The sequence below is a fragment of the Physeter macrocephalus genome, chromosome 18 (assembly GCF_002837175.3).
Source record: "Physeter macrocephalus isolate SW-GA chromosome 18, ASM283717v5, whole genome shotgun sequence".
NCBI lineage: Eukaryota > Metazoa > Chordata > Mammalia > Artiodactyla > Physeteridae > Physeter > Physeter macrocephalus.
In genome coordinates, this window is record NC_041231.1 from 93082222 (window position 1) to 93088058 (window position 5837).

Here is a 5837-nt window from a genome sequence, read left to right on the forward strand (position 1 = left end):
AGATGGGAATAAAGACACAGACCTACTAGAGAATGGACTTGAGGATGTTGGGAGGGGGAAGGGGAGGCTGTGGAAGTGAGAGAGTGGCATGGACATATATACACTACCAAACGTAGAATAGATAGCTAGTGGGAAGCAGCCGCATAGCACAGGGAGATCAGCTCGGTGCTTTGTGACCACCTAGAGGGGTGGGATAGGGAGGGTGGGAGGGAGGGAGACGCAAGAGGGAAGAGATATGGGAACATATGTATATGTATAACTGATTCACTTTGTTGTAAAGCAGAAACTAACACACCATTGTAAAACAGTTATACTCCAATAAAGATGTTAAAAAAAAAAACTTAAAAAAAGTTAAACCAACAATAAACTCTGTAAAATGACAACAGATAAGATTTCCTCAAAGTATCTACATTGTCAAAAAGTTGTAAATCTGAACTTGGTATATATATATTCAGTGTTATTATCCTTTTTGGGCTGACTGAACGTTTATAGAATGTTCTTATATCCTCTTTTTAGTATTTTAATGAGTGATTTCATTCTGGAGATTTGTGGAAAATACTTAGTTTTAGTAAAGGTAAACCATTAAACACACGCACACAGAAACACACACACACACACACACACACACCAACTGCACACTTCTTACTAACAGGAGAAATAAAAATCACTGTGATAATGACAAAATGTGCCTACCTGTAGTCAGCGATAGCTTATCCAGTGCCTTCCTGCTTCTATTTCAGAGTTCAAACACCTCACCAAGTTGTATGTATCGGCAAAACATATGCCCAGTGCATTTCCTGTTCTAACTGGATGGAGAGGGCCAAGGCCTCGTGAAGGGTGCTCCAGCTTGAAAGAGCCCAGGCACTGCTCATCCTGCTGCTGGCTGGGCCTTTTGGGGGTATATAGAGTTGTCTCTCTTGCTGGACCCAGGAACCAGACAGCTGGAAATCAGGTATTTTATTTCATCTGTGATTTATTCCATACTTCCTGGAAGGCTTGGCTGGGGTTGCTATGCTTTCCCCCTGTCCTGTTTCACCTATGACTCTCAGAGGGCGGCTTAGGGAGTATTTTATTCTCATTAACTTTATGTGCTGGGCAGAGTTACATCCTATAAATTCAGCATCAAACCCTGCTATCAAACAGCTTATGCTTTCTGTTTTCCAAATCTTATTTTTGTTGTTATTGTCTAAAAACCCTCCATTTTAATGATTTTAGCCTCAATTCATTTTAGATATTTCCATTTTCTTACCCTGCTTCAAACTGCAGCCTTCAGAAATCAGATCTTGATTTGGGGAAATATTTTACTTCCAGATACTGAAAACAGATTTTTAGGCAAAATTGTCTTTCTCATGAGTGGTAGAAAGCTGTGTACATTCTTATGATTTTCTTATAAAGATATAAGATGTCTCAACTAATAATCTATGAAAGTACACACCATGTTTATATTTTGCATCATCCTCTATGGCATGTCGATTTATGAGTATTATGGCAAAGGCAAAGTAGATTTTTCCTTTTAACACTTTAATAAAGTAAATAAGTGAATGAATAATGAACAAGTATGCCATTTGTCTCTGTTTAAAAATTAATAAATTGTTTATTGACCATTTCTAAAGGTATATATCTGATAAATGAACTTTATAAATATTGCATCGATATACCATGAGCTGGATTTCCATAAATATAAGGGCATGGTATCAAAAAGCTTGCACTAACTTTGAAAAAAAACCAGAATAACAGGAAAAGAGTGTGATTTATTCATTCTACTTCTACGTGGTATTTATAGGAGCGCTCCTATCTGATAAACTCAAAGCTTGGCAGGTGCGTCCCTTTTCTTTGTTACAGTGCTCCTGTGTGACTGTTAGGCCATAGCCACAAAGCAGGTCAGGTAAATCCAGGTCAGCAGGCAGGGGTTCTGGGCTTCTGGGCCTTGCAGACCATTGCTGCCGACACATTGCACCAAAAAGGTGCAAAAGAAGATCAATTCAGCTATCCTTTTCTCTAGGCAGCTCCTTTGATCCCACCCCCCAGATGGACTGCTCCTTCTTGGGGGCCCTGATACTAACTAGGGCGTAGCACCTGCAACACTTCATTCTACCAACTTCTTCTTTTTTTTTTTGGCGGCGCGGCATGTGGGATCTTAGTTCCCCAACCAGGGATTGAACCCGCGCCCCCTGCAGTGGAAGTGCGGACTTTTAACCACTGGACCGCCAGGGAAGTCCCTCTACCAACTTCTTACCTGTTCCCTCACTTGACTCATGGGCTCCCTGATGGCAGGGGTTCTCTCTTAGTCGTCTTTCTGTGCCAGCACTAGCACAGTACCTGGCACACAAATCATAGTTTGTTGAATAAATACATTCAGTTGCATGAAGTGTTAGTCAGGTTTCCCCAGAGAAACAGTGAACAGGAGAGAGAGAGAGAAATTTGGAATCGGCTCATGTGATTGTGAGGGGTGGCAAGTCCAAAATCTGATGGGAGAGGCTGGTAGGCCGGAGACTCAGGAAAGAGTTGCAGTTCATGTCCAAAGGCAGTCGGCTGGCAGAATTCTCTCTTGCCTGGGGGAGGCTAGTCTTTGTCCTATTCAGGCCTTCAACTGACTGGATGCCCACCCTCGTTACAGAGGGCAATCCGCTTTACTCAAAGTAAATCTCATTCAAAAACACCCTTACAGAAACATCCAGAATAATGTTTGACTGACTGTCTGAGCACTGTGGCCCAGACAAACTGACACATAAAATTAGTCATCACATTGATTTAACTGTAGTTTAATAGGCAGTGACTGATTATTTTCTAGGAAATTTTGAAAATATTCTTTCCATTGAGGAAATATTTATCTAGCTGTAATATATTTTACCTATGGAAATATTCTAGCAAAAATAACATGACTGTAAAATTTCGATATGAGGGAAATAATAGATTCCTCTCTGTTTCAACTCTAATTCTAAAAAAGACATGTTACATAAAATCAGAATTTATGCAAGAAGTAGGGAATTATTTTATTTTGGGTGTTCCACATGACAAGAGGAAAAATTCAGTGTGGTTACTTAGTTTGACATTTTTATTTAATTTTTTGAACACATAACACATTTATATAGTTTGATAATTAAATATTATAAAGAGTTTAGTGGAAACTCTCACACCTACTTCTCTCCCCACATCTGCTTAGTTTTCCATCCTACCCACTATAGTTGGCTTTCCAAATTAGTTTTTTAGGTATATTTGTAGAGTTGCTTCATGCAATTATAAGCAAATACAAATATAAATCTATGATTTTATTTTTCACCCTTTAAAAATTTAACTTTTTAACTTAAAGCAGAAAATCACTCATACATTAAGATCAGACTATGTAAACTTTAGTCACTAAGTACAATACATTAAAATTAATATTTTATTTAAAATTTTAGTTTTCCTAAAAAGTTCAAGATTGAGGGGCAGAAGAAAAAGGAAGAAAATAGACTGGAGAAAGAGAATGTCTCAGGAAAAATAAAGAGAGACACGAAACGGGAAAGCCCGAGACACAGAGAAAACATTAGAAGCTGCATCTGTATCCATCAGAGAGCAAAACAAACCAGAGAAGCCACATTCTGAGACAAATAAAGCTTTTGTGGATCTTTGTGGATCTTTGTGGACTTCTGGTGATCTCTGTGGACTAATGGCCTCATTTTCTGTTGTTCTAAGATATTACCACAAAATAACTTTAAACAAGTCTGTTGAATTTTTTCAACATTAGGTATAAATACTGCTATTCCTTTTGGTACTAGTCATGCAGGCTCTTATGTGGGAAAAAGATAATGTATATTTTTTAGCCCTAGGTAGTGGGTACAAGAAGGTAAATACTAACTCACTAAACTGTGGCAAATAATGAGGTAGTAAATTCTCTGTCGCTGGAAGAATTCAAGCCCACTTGAAGAGGAGACCACCTATTAGAAGTTCTATAGAAGGGATTTCAGGATCAGAAGGGAGAATGCAGAGTGGGTTCCATCAAAAAAGCATTCATTCATTCATTCATCTTGGCTTCTGGTATGAAATATAACACTTAAAACTCAAACATGAAATGCAAACAACAATGTCATGTTCTAAACACCTGTGAGTGAGAATAAACTAGTAAGTTTATTGGTTTGGTTATTGCTTATTATTACCATACAAGTCATTATTTTGTTAATTTTAAGATTCACTAGCATCTATATTTAGCCTTAATAAAAATTAAAATATAATAGATCTGGAAGGGAAAAAGGAATGTTTGTGACAACCTCATAGAGAAGGCCTGGAAATCACTGGGCCTATCTTTGAGGTGCAAGGGTCATGCCCATGGACACACAGGGCATGTCCCCTCTGACCAGCATCAGATATAAAGCATGGGGCCATCACGCAGTGGAGTGGGAAAATTATTTTTAAGTCTAAGGGAGTCAATATTGAATACAGTACAGACAACAGAAATCCAAGGTTTCAGTTTTGACTGCTCTCATTCCAGAGCTTATGATCGTTGGAATTTGTTCAGAACAATTGAACTTTTGGACGTGAAAATATGGGTATAAATTCCAGTTCGTTAAAGTTCCCAGTGTAAAACCATTTAATGTGTTTCCATTGGGAACTTTCAAGTATTTGTTTATGCATTTTTGTGTAAGACTCTAGACAAACAGAAGGAAAAAGGACAAACATTTAGTGATAAAAAGATGTGAAAGCTGTCCTACTTGTGTTATGAGATTTTAAAAAATGAATGCATCATGATTGCACACATTTATAGAATTAACTCTTCAATACTCATCTGAGAAGGGTAACTTCTTGAAAGACTCAGTAGAGTGATTTTTTACAAAATTGTCTTAACCAGATACGTATTAAAGAAATCCACATTAGGGATTAATGTCTCATCCAGGTACGAATTAATCCTCCAGATTTGCTACTTGCAAAATAAAATGTTTTCTGGAAAACATGTCAGTGAAAAGACAGTAGAGTGCATTTGCCTAAGCAGCCACCAGGAAAATCAATAAATATTACTTAGTCACACAGCACAATCATTATCAAATACATTTCTCCGGTAACTGTGTGGAGAGGTAGCTTTTGACCATATAGGGGAGACATGCCTAGCTCTGGGACCAAAGCTTCAGCTCTGAGGGAGGAAAGGAAGGAAGAAGCAGCTGTGGAATTTCATGGCGCATGAGTTGTGTGACTTGGGGACAGGGAGGGATTGAGCAGTCCTGGAATCAACCAAGGTTTCTTGCTTGGAAGGCAGATGAGGGTGCAGAGTTGCTCCCTTGGGTGAGGAAGCTGGTTGACAAGAGAGGCTCACCTCTTTGCCAAGTTCTTTTTAGATGGTAATCAAAGCATTCTATAGCTTTGTAAGTTGGGGGAGTGTAGAGTCATGGCTCAGAGCACTCTTTGGAATCAGGCTGACCCAGATTTGAATTTTTTTCCTGCCACTTATTAACTGTGTGTCCCTGACACTGTACCTGTGCGTTGGGTTTCTTAGCTGAAAGATGGAGATAACAATAGTGCTTCATAGGGACGTTGTAAGAATAAATGAGATAATATATGTAAAGCATTTAAACAGTGCCTGACCCAAGGCGCATGGTAGGTCCTCAGCAAATAGTAAGAGCAACTCATGACACATGTAACACACATACAGGAAAAACTGTACAAACAGCAATCCACCTGCAGCCCATGGGGACAAGTAGAAAAGCAGGGTATCCAGAAACAGAGCTTCCAGGTCAGAAGGAAATACAGAAAATGGTTGATTCCAAGTAAAAACTGTGGAAGAGGCAGGGTGACAAAGAAGTCGCCCTTGAGCCCTACTGCCTGAGTTCAAGTCCCGTTCTATTACTTAACAGATGTGTGACTGATAC